This window comes from Bufo bufo, chromosome 4 (assembly GCF_905171765.1).
Source record: "Bufo bufo chromosome 4, aBufBuf1.1, whole genome shotgun sequence".
Classification (NCBI taxonomy): Eukaryota; Metazoa; Chordata; class Amphibia; order Anura; family Bufonidae; genus Bufo; species Bufo bufo.
In genome coordinates this window covers 450,952,646-450,965,779 of record NC_053392.1, presented here as the reverse complement: position 1 = coordinate 450,965,779, position 13,134 = coordinate 450,952,646, and the positions used below count along the sequence as shown (strand labels likewise).

General features: G+C 46.0%; 1 protein-coding gene across 2 annotated transcripts in view; it reads left to right on the top strand.

Annotated features, from left to right (window-relative positions):
• Positions 1-13,134, top strand: part of CEP170 (centrosomal protein 170) — a 285,415-nt gene that overhangs the window by 167,343 nt on the left and 104,938 nt on the right. The window lies entirely within an intron of this gene.

Below are 13,134 nucleotides of genomic sequence, written 5' to 3'. Positions count from 1 at the left end.
ACCTGCTCTATAAAAACAGCACATGAGCTACCCTGTCAGATGAATGTTGTAAAAAATAAATATAAAAACTGTGGCAAATTGTTACCTTGCCTCACAAATAACGTAATATAGAGCAATTAAAAATCATGTGTACCCCAAAATAGTACCAATAATGCTACTTTCACACTTGCATTCGGAGCGGATCAGTCTGGTGTCTGCACAGACTGATCCGCTCCTATAATGCAAACGCTTGCATCCGTTCAGAACGGATCCGTTTGCATAACTGTTTTTTTCAGATCTGATTTTTCACTTCGTGAAAACTCAGATCCGACAGTATATTCTAACACAGAGGCGTTCCCATGGTGATGGGGACGCTTCAAGTTAGAATATACTAAAAGAACTGTGTACATGACTGCCCCCTGCTGCCTGGCAGCACCCGATGTCTTACAGGGGGCTGTGATCTGCACAATTAACCCCTCAGGTGCCACACCTGAGGGGTTAATTGTGCGTATCATAGCCCCCTGTAAGAGATCAGGTGCTGCCAGGCAGCAGGGGCCAGACCCCCCCCTCCCTCCCCAGTTTTAAATTCATTGGTGGCCAGTGCGGCCCCCCCCCTCACTCCCCCCGCACTGGCCACCAATGAATGTAATACAGGGGAGGGAGGGGGGGCCGCACTGGCCACCAATGAATTTAAAACTGGGGAGGGAGGGGAGGGGGGGGGTCTGGCACCTGAGGAGTTAATTGTGCGGATCACAGCCCCCTGTAAGAGATCAGGTGCTGCCAGGCAGCAGGGGGCAGTTATTACACAGTTCTCAGTATAGTCTAACTTGAAGCGTCCCCATCACTATGGGAACGCCTCTGTGTTAGAATATACTGTCGGATCTGAGTTTCACGATCTAACTCAAATCCGATGGTATATTCTAACATAGAGGCGTTCCCATGGTGATGGGGACTCTTTAAGTTAAAATATACCATTGGATTGGAGAAAACTCCGATCTGATGGTATATTAATAGGGACTCCTGACTTTACATTGAAAGTCAATGGGGGACGGATCCGTTTGCAATTGCACCATATTGTGTCAACGTCAAACGGATCCGTCCCCATTGACTTGCATTGTAAGTCTGGACGGATCCGTTTGGCTCCGCACGGCCTGGCGGACACCAAAATGCTGCAAGCTTAGATCGGGTGTCTGCCTGCTGAGCGGAACGGAGGCCATACGGTGCCAAACTGATGCATTCTGAGCGTTCGGGGCCGCTTGTGAGAGCCTTCAAACGGAACTCACAAGCGGAACCCCGAACGCAAGTGTGAAAGTAGCCTAATACTGGCACCTTATCCCCTAGTTTCCAAAATGGGGTCATTTTTGGGAGTTTCTACTTCTAAAGGTGCATCAGGGGGGCTTCAAATGGCACATTGCATCAAAAAAAAAAAACAGTCCAGCAAAATCTGCCTTCCAAAAACCATTAGTTTACGACCATATATGGGGTGTTTCTGTAAACCGCAGAATCAGGGTAATAAATGTTGAGTTTTGTTTGGCTATTAACCCTCGATGTGTTAAAGAAAAAAATGGATTAAAATGGAAAATCGGCCAAAAAAGTGAAATTTAGAAAATGTATCTCCATTTTCCTTTAATTTTGTAGAACACCTAAAGGGTTAACAGAGTTTGTAAAATCAGCTTTGAGTAAATTGAAAGGTGTAGTTTCTACAATGGGGTCATTTATGGGGAGTTTCCACTAAGTAAGCCCCACAGAGTGACTTCATAAAGTACAATGTGTCACGAGAAAACAATCTCAGTATTGCTTGGATTACTGTGTGTGCACTGGCAGTAGAGGCCTAGGTCTGTCATGCATTAAAGGCCTTATTTCCCGGCCATGCTCTTCCCAGTAGGCACGATGCAGTGACATCGTGCCTGGTGGTCAGAATAGACAAGTGCATATCATCATTCCCTCAAAGGCCTTCACAGGCAGTGCAATGACGTAATCATCATCGCACCGATTGAGCCAGGTAGTGTACGGCCAGAAGAGGCTTGCACCACATGGAGGTAAGTATTTGAGTTTATTTTTTATTAGGCACCATGATTTTGGGCCACCATGAGGGGAGGGGAAGCACTATAAGGGCTTCTACTAGGGCAGTGGTGTGCAAACTTTTTTGTCAACTGAGCCAAATATCGCCAAAACCACGATTGAAATTTCTTTTGAGAGCCACATTTTTAAAACCTAAAATATATAGGAAGGAAGCGCATGCTAAAGTGAATAGGTTCATGATGCGGGCTGCACACGGCCGTGTGCAGCCCGCATCAAGGACCCATTCACTTCAATGGGTCAAGGATCCGGGATATGAGTACTACAGAGTGCTTCCGTGGTGCTTCTGGCTGTGCCTCCCCACCGCAAAAAAGTAGTGCATGCGCTGTTCAGCTTCTGTGGATGATGCACTGTTAAGCATCTGTGGATGATGCACTGTTAAGCATCTGTGGATGATGCACTGTTAAGCATCTGTGGATGATGCATTGTTAAGCATCTGTGGATGACGCACTGTTATGTATCTGTGGATGACGCACTGTTAAGCTTCTGTGGATGACGCACTGTTATGTATCTGTGGATGGAGCACTGCTAAGCATCTGTGGATGATCCACTGTGAAGCTTCTGTGGATGATGCACTGTTATGGGGGATCTGTGGATGGCACTGTTATGTGGGGGATCTGTGGATGACGCACTGTTATGTATCTGTGGATGACGCACTGTTAAGCTTCTGTGGATGATGCACTGTTATGTATCTGGATGGAGCACTGCTAAGCATCTGTGGATGACCCACTGTGAAGCTTCTGTGGATGATGCACTGTTATGGGGAATCTGTGGATGATGCACTGTTATGGGGGATCTGTGGATGATGCACTGTTATGGGGGATCTGTGGATGACGCTGTTATGTGGGGGATCTGTGGATGACGCTGTTATGTGGGAGATCTGTGGATGATGCTGTTATGTGGGGGATCTGTGGATGACGCTGTTATGTGGGGGATCTGTGGATGACGCTGTTATGTGGGGGATCTGTGGATGACGCTGTTATGTGGGGGATCTGTGGAGGACGCTGTTATGTGGGGGATCTGTGGAGGACACTTATGGGGGATCTGTGGAGGACACTTATGGGGGATCTGTGGAGGACGCTGTTATGTGGGGGATCTGTGGAGGACACTTATGGGGGATCTGTGGAGGACACTTATGGGGGATCTGTGGAGGACACTGTTATGGGGGATCTGTGGAGGACAGTGTTATGGGGGACCTGTGGATGACGCTGTTATGGGGTGGATCTGTGGATGGCACTGTTATAGGCAGGGGATGTGTGCTATGACACATAGAGCCATGAGGGGGGCCAGCATAAGACACACATATAGCATCTTATGCTGGTCCCCCTCATGGCCCTATGTGTCCCCTCATGTGTCCTAAACTGCGCACATAACTGGCTTTGTGTGTAAAGTATTTTACTACTGTCTGAAACAAGCTCTCTCCTATTGATAAAATGGCCAGCCTCTGTACTCACTTTCACTATGAATGCACGGTAGCGAGCGGGCCGGCCGGTGTTCTGCCACTTTTCTATATCCGGACAAAAGTTTATACCTGGAAGTGATGTAGCTGCACCGGAAGCCGCTCGCTGCAGTGCATTCATAGTGAAAGTGAGTACAGAGGCTGACCATTTTATCAATAGGAGAGAGCTTGTTTCAGAGTTCAGACAGTAGTAAAATACTTTACACACACAGCCAGTTATGTGCGCGGGGCCCCTTCATATATAATCGCAGCATTTTCGGGTCGGCCAAATCGCATTTGGCGATTATCGCGATTCGATTATTTCGTACCAAAGAGCCGCATAGAAGGGTCTAAAGAGCTGCTTGTGGCTCGCGAGCCGCACTTTGCCGACCACTGTACTAGGGCAGCCATGGCCAACCTGTGGCTCTCCAGCTGTTGTAAAACGACAACTTCCACCATGCCCTGCTGTAGGCTGATAGCTATAGGCAGTCTGGACATGCTGGGAGTTCTAGTTTTGCAACAGCTGGAGAGCCTCAGGTTGGCCATCCCTGTACTAGGGGCACTAAATAGGCACATTTTGCACTGGCATACATAAGGGGGCATGTTCTTGTACTGGCACACATTATGGGGGGCACTATGGGGACATTGGCTCAACTGGGGGTGCTAAGAGGGGGCATTTTTGTACTGGCGCACAAAAGGGGGCATTTTTTTTGCACTTACACGCATTAGTGGATATTGTTTGCTCTGGCATACATTATAATGGGCATTTTTTTGTCACACGTCATAAGGGGGTATTTTTTGTACTGGAACACATTAGAAGGGGGTATTTTTTGCACTGGCGCACATTATAAGGAGGTATTTTTTGTATTGGCACACATTATAAGGGAGTATTTTTGTACTGGCACATATAAGGAGAATTAAAGGGGTTATACCATCTTAGACAATGAGGGCATATCGCTAGGATATGCCCCCATTGTCTCATAGGTGTGGGTCCCACCTCTAGGACCCGCACCTACAAGGAGAATGGAGCCGGGGAATGTTGTGGCTGGAAGACCCTGGGTTTCCCGGGGTCCGTCCACCACCAGGTGCAGCTCCCCGCCTCTCCCATTGAAGTGAATGGGAGCGCACCGTGCATGCGCGGCCACCGCTCCCATTCCTTTCTATGGGGCCGACGGAAATATCTGAGCCAGCACTCAGCTATTTTCGGCGGCTCCATAGAAATGAATGGAGGGCTGCCGCGCATGCACCCTCCTCAACTTTCTCCGCTCCGTTCTCCTTGAAGGTGCGGGTCCCAGAGGTGGGACCCGCACCTATCAGACAATGGGGGCATATCCTAGCGATATGCCCACATTGTCTAAGATGGGATAATCCCTTTAATACTACTGGGGAAGTATGGGGAACATGATTGCTAGTATGGCCACAATGAGGGCATTACTATTACTATTGGGAGCACTGTTGACACCAAGATCTCTCTGGCAAATAATTATTTCTATTAGTGGGACTTCAGGGAACACTATTAGGGTCCATTCACACGTCCGTTGTTTCTTTCCTGATCTGTTCCGTTTTTGCTGAACAGATCTGGACCAGTTCTGTACCCATTCATTTTCAATGGGTCCTGAAAAAAATCGGACAGCTTAATGTCTGATTTTTTTTCAGGACCCATTGAAAATGAATGGGTACAGAACTGGTCCAGATCTGTTCCGCAAAAAACGGAACAGATCCGGAAAGAAACAACGGACGTGTGAATGGACCCTAACTGTGGGGGCTACCCAGTTGCAGTATCAGCTTACTACAATTATTTTTGGGGGCATTATATTTAGACTATTAGTGCCAGGGACACTATTTGCTGGATGCAGTTATTTTTTAGGGCACTGTGTGCCAATAAATTTTGAAGCGGGCACTATGTGTGGTACTCATTTTAGGGTGACTGTTTTTGCAGTATAGTATTGGGGTGCACAGTCATTAAACTCATTTGGCCCACAAGTTTTACTTTGTGTCTATTTGTGTCTATTGCTAGAACCAAATTCAGATCAGGTAACCCTGTTCACTTCTCCACACACTTTAGTACCTGAGATCTTCTCTCATTTGTCCAGGGGGAGATTCTGAGCACATCAACACCTATGTGATTTATGAGTACATGGTTCATTGGGTGGTATTGAAATTCAGCCTTCAGTCCTGACACATGCGGTCATAACAAAGGGTCTGTAGTGCTGTATATACATTTGCATGCGCTGGGTCTGGTGGCTAGATTCTGTCGCTGTACACTAAACTGGGTACACATAGCCTTTCTGCTGCCTGACGCAATCACCCATCCCCAATTTTGTAGATTTCCAGTGTCCGTGTCTGAAAATCCAGAGTAAAAAAAAGACAAATTAGGTATCGGCATATCTGTAACAACATGCTCTATAAAAATATTACATGATTTACTCTATCAGGTGAACATTGTAAAAAGAAAGAAATAAAAACTGAAAAAAAATGTTTTTTTTCTCAACGTACATCACAGAAAGTGTAATAGCAAACGATCAAAAAAAATTGTATGTACCCTAAAAGAGTACTAATCAAACTATCACCTCTTGCTGTAAAAAAAAGAGCCGCTACATAAGATAATTGCGTGAAAAGTAAAAAAAAAATATGGCTTTCTGAAAAAAAGAGACACAAAAACATGATTTTTCTTCAAAAATGCTTTATTATGTAGAACAATAAAAGTAGATATATTTGATATTGTCGCATCCGTAACCATCTGCTCTATAAAAAAAAAAAAAAGCACATGATCTAACCTGTCAGGTGAACGCCTTAAAAAAATTAAATAAAATAAAAAAGCTGCCAGAACATCCATTTTTTGGTTACCATGCCCCACAAAAAGCATTAGAGAGCAATAAAAAAAAAATCATATGTACTGCAAAATAGTTCCAATAAAACTGTCACCTTATCCTGTAATTTCCAAAATGGTGTCACTTTTTGGGAGTTTCTACTCTAGGGATACTTTAGGGTGTCTTTAACCTCTTACGTGTACACTCTGATGTCCGAGTCCTTAAAGGGGTATTCTCCGCACGCTATCTCATACTTGCCTGCTCTCGGCGCGCTGTCCACTTCCTGGTTTCGGCACTCGGCAGGGGGCGGGCTCCATCTTGATTGAAGTCTTCTCCCGGCCGCGCCGCGCGCTGTACTGAACGCGCACGCTGAGGCCGCGCATGCGCCCTGGTGACTTCTTCCTGGCAAGTATACTATACTGGCCAGGAAGAAATCACCATAGTGCATGCACTGCCGGGAGAAGAGAAGTCGTCTGCGCACGCGCGGCCATCGCGATTCCTGAGCGGTGGCCGTAACCAGGGGAGAGGGAAGACCACAGTCAGGTAAGTATATGTTTATTTACTTCTAAGGGGTGGGAATTGGTTAATTAAATATATTTAGAAAAATGATCACTGTTAAATCATTAACAGATTTAACAGTGATCATTAAGATGAGAATACCCCTTTAAGTGTATTTCCAATCACCGCGGCGGGCGGTGATCGGAACAGAGTGCCTGCTGAAATCATTCAGCAGGCACTCTGTGACAATGCCGAGGGGGGGGTCCTGTGACCCCCCTGTATCGGCGATCGCAGTGACCTGCAGGTCAATTAAGACCTGTGGTTTGCTGTGTTTCCGGGTCACCCGATAACCCGGGATAGGATTGTGATCGGTGGTGTGATAATACACCAATCACCATCCTTAGATCCTGAGAGTTTGCAGTGACATTAACTCTCAGGATCACATCCTATTGGCTGGACGGGCGGGCGGGGGTTAACTTCCACACTGCTTCCGTGGAGCCAGGAGAGAGGAGCCCGTCTGTCCACCTCTCAGCCCAGACCCCCAAGTGAGCCACCATAGTGCCATCTGGCACTTAAAAGTTATTAGGGACAGGTTTAGGGAAAGGTTAGATTAGGTAGGGAGACTGAGGGATAGTTTAGGGGGAAAAAAGTTTTTTTTGTTCTTCACCCTGATCACACTCAGCTGTGCGACCCTAGACCCTCCAGGGGTGCTGCAGCTTGCCCGCCCCCCAACACACACACATTTTTTGGGGCGCAAGCGCTTTTGTTTTTTGTGCGTGTGCCGACTGTGGCCGGCACTCATAGCCTCCGGCCACTGTTAGCGCAGCGCCCACCCCACCGCTGATCAGCGAGTTTGAATCGTTTGAATTTTTGGGGCTTTCATTTTTTTATTTATTTATTTTTCATTTTTTTCTGGTGGGTTAGGGTAGGCTATAGGTGAACGTGAACACCCGTCCCCCCACAAACGCACACACACTCCCTTATGGCCCGCCAGACGTTCTCAGCCGAGGAGGCATACTCCCTTCTTGTCTCCGACTCAGAGAGCCCCAGTGAGGACGAGGATGACCCCACTTTCCTCTTGTCATCCGCGTCCTCAACATCTAGTGAAGATGATGAGCCCCAAAGGCGGCTGAGACGCTGCCAGGTGGAGCCAGGGGACCCCCATGCCAGGGACCCTGTGGCCCACACTACTATGAGCAGCCCTGGGGCTCGTACTAGTTTTCCGGCCAACCAGATAAGTCCACCTGTGCCCCCTACTGGTGAACTTGCCTGGTGTACCCCAGGGTATTTTGAGCCCGTGATTCCTGACTTTATTGGCCAACCAGAAATCCAGATTCCCACAGTGGGCTTCACTGAACATGACTTTTTTAGTTTTTTTTTAGTGACCACTTTGTGAATCTGATGGTGGAGCAAACGAACTTGTTCGCCCAACAGTTCATTGCTCAACACCCGGGCTCCTTTTTGGATAGGTCCGGTGGCTGGACTCCGGTCAGTGCAGCCGAGATGAGGACGTTTTGGGGCCTCGTGCTGCACAAGGGCCTAGTAAAAAAAAAAAAACGGTGTCAGGCAGTACTGGAGTGGGGACGTCCTCTACCAGACGCCACTCTACTGTATGGCCATGACACGTTCCCGTTTTGCGGCCATTCTGAAATGCCTACATTATGCAGATAATGCAGCATGTCCCCTCCCGAGGTGATCCTGCCTATGACCGCCTGTACAAAATCAGGCCAGTCATCGATCACTTCAGGGCCAAATTTTTGGAGGCCTTTGTACCTGGAAGGGAGGTCGCTGTTGATGAGTCTCTCATTGCTTTCAAGGGGAGACTCATTTTCCGCCAGTATGTTCCTTCTAAGCGGGCGAGGTATGGCGTGAAACTGTACAAACTTTGTTAGAGTACCTCAGGGTACACTTACAAGTTTCGTGTGTGTACGAGGGGCGAGATTCCCGTATTCAACCCCCAGAATGTCCCCCCACTCTGGGTGTTAGCGGGAAACTTGTGTGGGACCTTTTGCACCCACTGCTAGATAAGGGTAACCACCCGTATGTGGATAACTTTTATACTAGTATCCCCTTGTTCCAGTCCTTCGCCACCAGATCCACGTCCGCTTGTGGGACTGTGCGGAAAAATCAACGTGGCCTCCCTACCCACCCCCTCCAGGTACCTATCCCCAGGGGTGCCCTTACCAGTGGAAACCTGTTGCTGGTCAGATATAAGGACAAGTGGGATGTACTGTCCACAATTCACGGTAACGGCATCACCCCTGTTCCTGTGCGAGGTACCGGAGCAACGGTCCTCAAGCCCGATTGTATCGTGGACTACAATCCGTATATGGGAGGAGTTTTTGTCAAAAATATTATTTTGTAAAACTAAATAAATGTATACATATTAAGTATCACCGCATCCGTAAGAACCTAAACTATAAAATACCACATGATCTAACCCCTCAGATGAACAAATAAAATAAAAACGGTGTAAAAAAAAAGTCATTTTTGTCACCTTACATCTCATCCCGCAAAAAATGAGCCCCTACCTAAGAATCAGCTAAAAAAAAAAAAAAAGATACTGGAGACTATGGAGATACTAAAAAGTAAAAAAAAAAAAAAAAGGATATTATAGTGTAAAACCTAAATAAATGTAAAAAAGTAGACATATTAGGTATTGCCGCTTCCGTAAGAATATGCTCTATCTAAATAACACATGACCTAACCCCTCAACACAGTCAAAAAAAAAAAAAAAAAAACGGTTCCAAAACAGCTATTCTTTGCCAAATTTTCAATTTGAATCCATTTTTTCCATTACCAAAGCAAGGGTTGACAGTCAAACAAAACTCCATATTTATTGCCCTGATTCTGTAGTTTACAGAAACACCCCATATGTGGTCGTAAAATGCTGTATGGCCAAACGGCAGGGCGCACCAGGAAAGGAGCGCCATATGGTTTTTGGAAGGCAGATTTTGCTGGACTGGTTTTGTGACACCATGTCCCATTTGAAGCCCCCCTAATGCACCCCTAGAGTAGAAACTCCATAAAAGTGACCACATCTAAGAAACTACACCCCTCAAGGTATTCAAAACTTATTTTACAAACTTTGTTAACCCTTTAGCTGTTCCACAAGAGTTATTGGCAAAGGGAGATGAAATTTCAGTTTTTTTGGAAATTTTCTATTTTAACCCCTTAGGGACGCATGACGTACCGGTACGGCATGTTTCACGAGTCCTTAAGGACCCGTGACGTACCGGTACGTCATGTGTTGTTCCGATCACTGCCGCCCGGCCGGCTGTGATCGGAACAAGGTGCCTGCTCAAATCATTGAGCAGGCACCTCGGCTAAATGCGCGGGGGGGTCCCGTGCCCCCCCCCATGTCGGCGATCGCAACAAGCCACAGGTCAATTCAGAACTGCGGTTTGCTGCGCTTTCTGTAGTTTCTGATCGGGGATCAGAGACTTTAGTATTCCTAAAATATATATGTTTCACCCGCCCTGCACCCCTGAATGATTTTATCCCAGTGGGTGGTGCAGGGGGGGTGTTGCGGGCGGTGCGGGAGGCGGGCGGTGCGGCAGGCGGGATCGCGATCCCCCGCCCGCCTCCCCTTGAATAATCGTTGGTGGCTAGTGGGTATACCAGGGTGTCAGCACATTGCTGACACCCTGGTATAAACGGCTGACATCTGTGATGCGATGTCAGCCGTTTAACCCTTTCCATACCGCGGTCCGTACGGACCGCTGTATGGAAAAGGTTAACAGCTCAGGGAGCTCCCTCCCTCTCCCATCGGGGGGCTGCTGTGCCTTTGCAGCCCCCCCCGATGGAGAGGGAGAGAGCCCCCAGACAGCCCCCCTCCTTACCCTTCCCCGTCTGCGAAGTTGTGGCCACAACTGAGCAGACGGGGAAGGTTCCCATGGCAACAGGACGCCTTCTCAGGCATCCTGCTGTCCATGGTGCTGAACAGATCTGTGCTAAAGGCTTAGATCTGTTGAGACAAAGTGTAAGTAAAATACAGTACAAAACACTATATGATGTACTGTACTGTATTATACAGACATCAGACCCACTGGATCTTCAAGAACCAAGTGGGTCTGGGTAAAAAAAAAAGTGAAAAAAAGTAAAAATCAAAAAACACATTTATCACTGATTAAAAATGAAAAAAATTAAATTCCCTACACATGTTTGGTATCGCCGTGTCCGTAACGACCTGATCTATAAAACGATCATGTTACTTTACCCCAACGGTGAACGCCATAAAAATAAAAAATAAAAAACTTTGATGAAATTGAAATTTTGCCCACCTTCCCAAAAAAGGTAATAAAAGTGATCAAAAAAGTCGCATGTACGTCAAAATTGTAACAATCAAACCGTCATCTCATCCCGCAAAAATCATACCCTACCCAAGATAATCGCTCAAAAACTGAAAAAACTATGGCTCTTAGACTATGGAAACACTAAAACATGATTTATTTTTGTTTCAAAAATTATTTATGTAAGTGTAAAACTTACATAAATAAAAAAAAAGTATACATATTAGGTATCGCCGCGTTCGTATCGACCGGCTCTATAAAAATATCACATGACCTAACCCCTCAGGTGACCACCGTAAAAAAATAAAAATAAAAACGGTGTAAAAAAAAAGCCATTTTTTGTCATCTTACGTCACAAAAAGTGTAATAGCAAGTGATCAAAAAGTCATATGCACCCCAAAGTGCCAATCAAACCGTCATCTCATCCCGCAAAAAATGAGACCCTACTTAAGATAATTGCCCAAAAACTGAAAAAACTATGGCTCTTAGACTATGGAGACACTAAAACTTTTTTTTTGTTTTAAAAATGAAATCATTGTGTAAAACTTACATAAATAAAAAAAAATGGTATACATATTCGGTATCGCCGTGTCCGTGACAACCTGCTCTATAAAATTACCACATGATCTAACCTGTCAGATGAATGTTGTAAATAACAAAAAAAAAAACGGTGCCAAAAAAGCTATTTCTTGTTACCTTGCCGCACAAAAAGTGTAATATAGAGCAACCAAAAATTATATGTACCCTAAACTAGTACCAACAAAACTGCCACCCTATCCCGTAGTTTCTAAAATGGGGTCACTTTTTTGGAGTTTCTACTCTAGGGGTGCATCAGGGGGGCTTCAAATTGGACATGGTGTCAAAAAAACGGTCCAGCAAAATCTGCCTTCCAAAAACCGTATGGCATTCCTTTCCTTCTGCGCCCTGCCATGTGCCCGTACAGCAGTTTACAACCACATATGGGGTGTTTCTGTAAACTACAGAATCAGGGCCATAAATAATGAGTTTTGCTTGGCTGCTAACCCTTGCTTTGTAACTGGAAAAAAAATATTAAAATGGAAATTCTGCAAAAAAAGTAAAATTTGGAAATTGTATCTCTATTTTCCATTAAATCTTGTGCAACACCTAAAGGGTTAACAAAGTTTGTAAAATCAGTTTTGAATACCTTGAGGGGTAGTTTCTTAGATGGGGTCACTTTTATGGAGTTTCTACTCTAGGGGTGCATCAGGGGGGACTGTAATTTAACTAGAAGATGGACCGTTCGAATATAAGGTACCTGGTGATTACGTAGGAAAAATTATATGGAATAGTGGTAACCTTTGATAATTAACTTTTATTAATATTTATAATAAAATAAATGCCCTTAGATAAGGTGCAGAAAAGAGGGGAGAGGGGTGGGCATCCACCCTACTCGTGGTGAGTATATGAAACTCCTAGGGAGGGGGTAGGGAAAAAGGGGGGAAGGGGATGCTGGGTCTCAGCCCCTAGTATTACCCTGGTCAGAGGGCCCTTTTCCTAATACACCGCAACCTCCTGTACTACCCCTATTGTGTCCCTAAGCAGTGCTCTGACTGCCCAGCTTCGTCCTGAAGGGAAGGGAAAGGGGGGGGGGGAGGGGGTCCCTAGAAGCAGATGAGGTACACCACCCACAGATACGCTCCCAGGTCCCTGGAAGTGACTGTGAATAACAACACTAGACCAGTGAAGATCTGTGTCCTGAGAGAAGTTGTGTGTTAGGGTGTCGCACGGTAATCACCCAACACATGTATAATGATTCCTGCTGAAAGGATCAGTAACCATAAGGTGGCCCGACGCGTTTCTCTGTTGTATTGCAGTTCGTCAGGGGCCCACAGGAATTGATGTCAGCAGCAGTATCAGTGGCCTACCCTCAGGTGGGGGCAGGTCACCAAGATTTCAAACAAACTGTGCTCAGCAGTGGTTAATAACAACAACTGTATATATGTATCATTCCTCCTTCACAAAACTCCCATAGTGTGACAGTGTAACATTAGCCGCAATCACAGATGGGGGTGGAAGG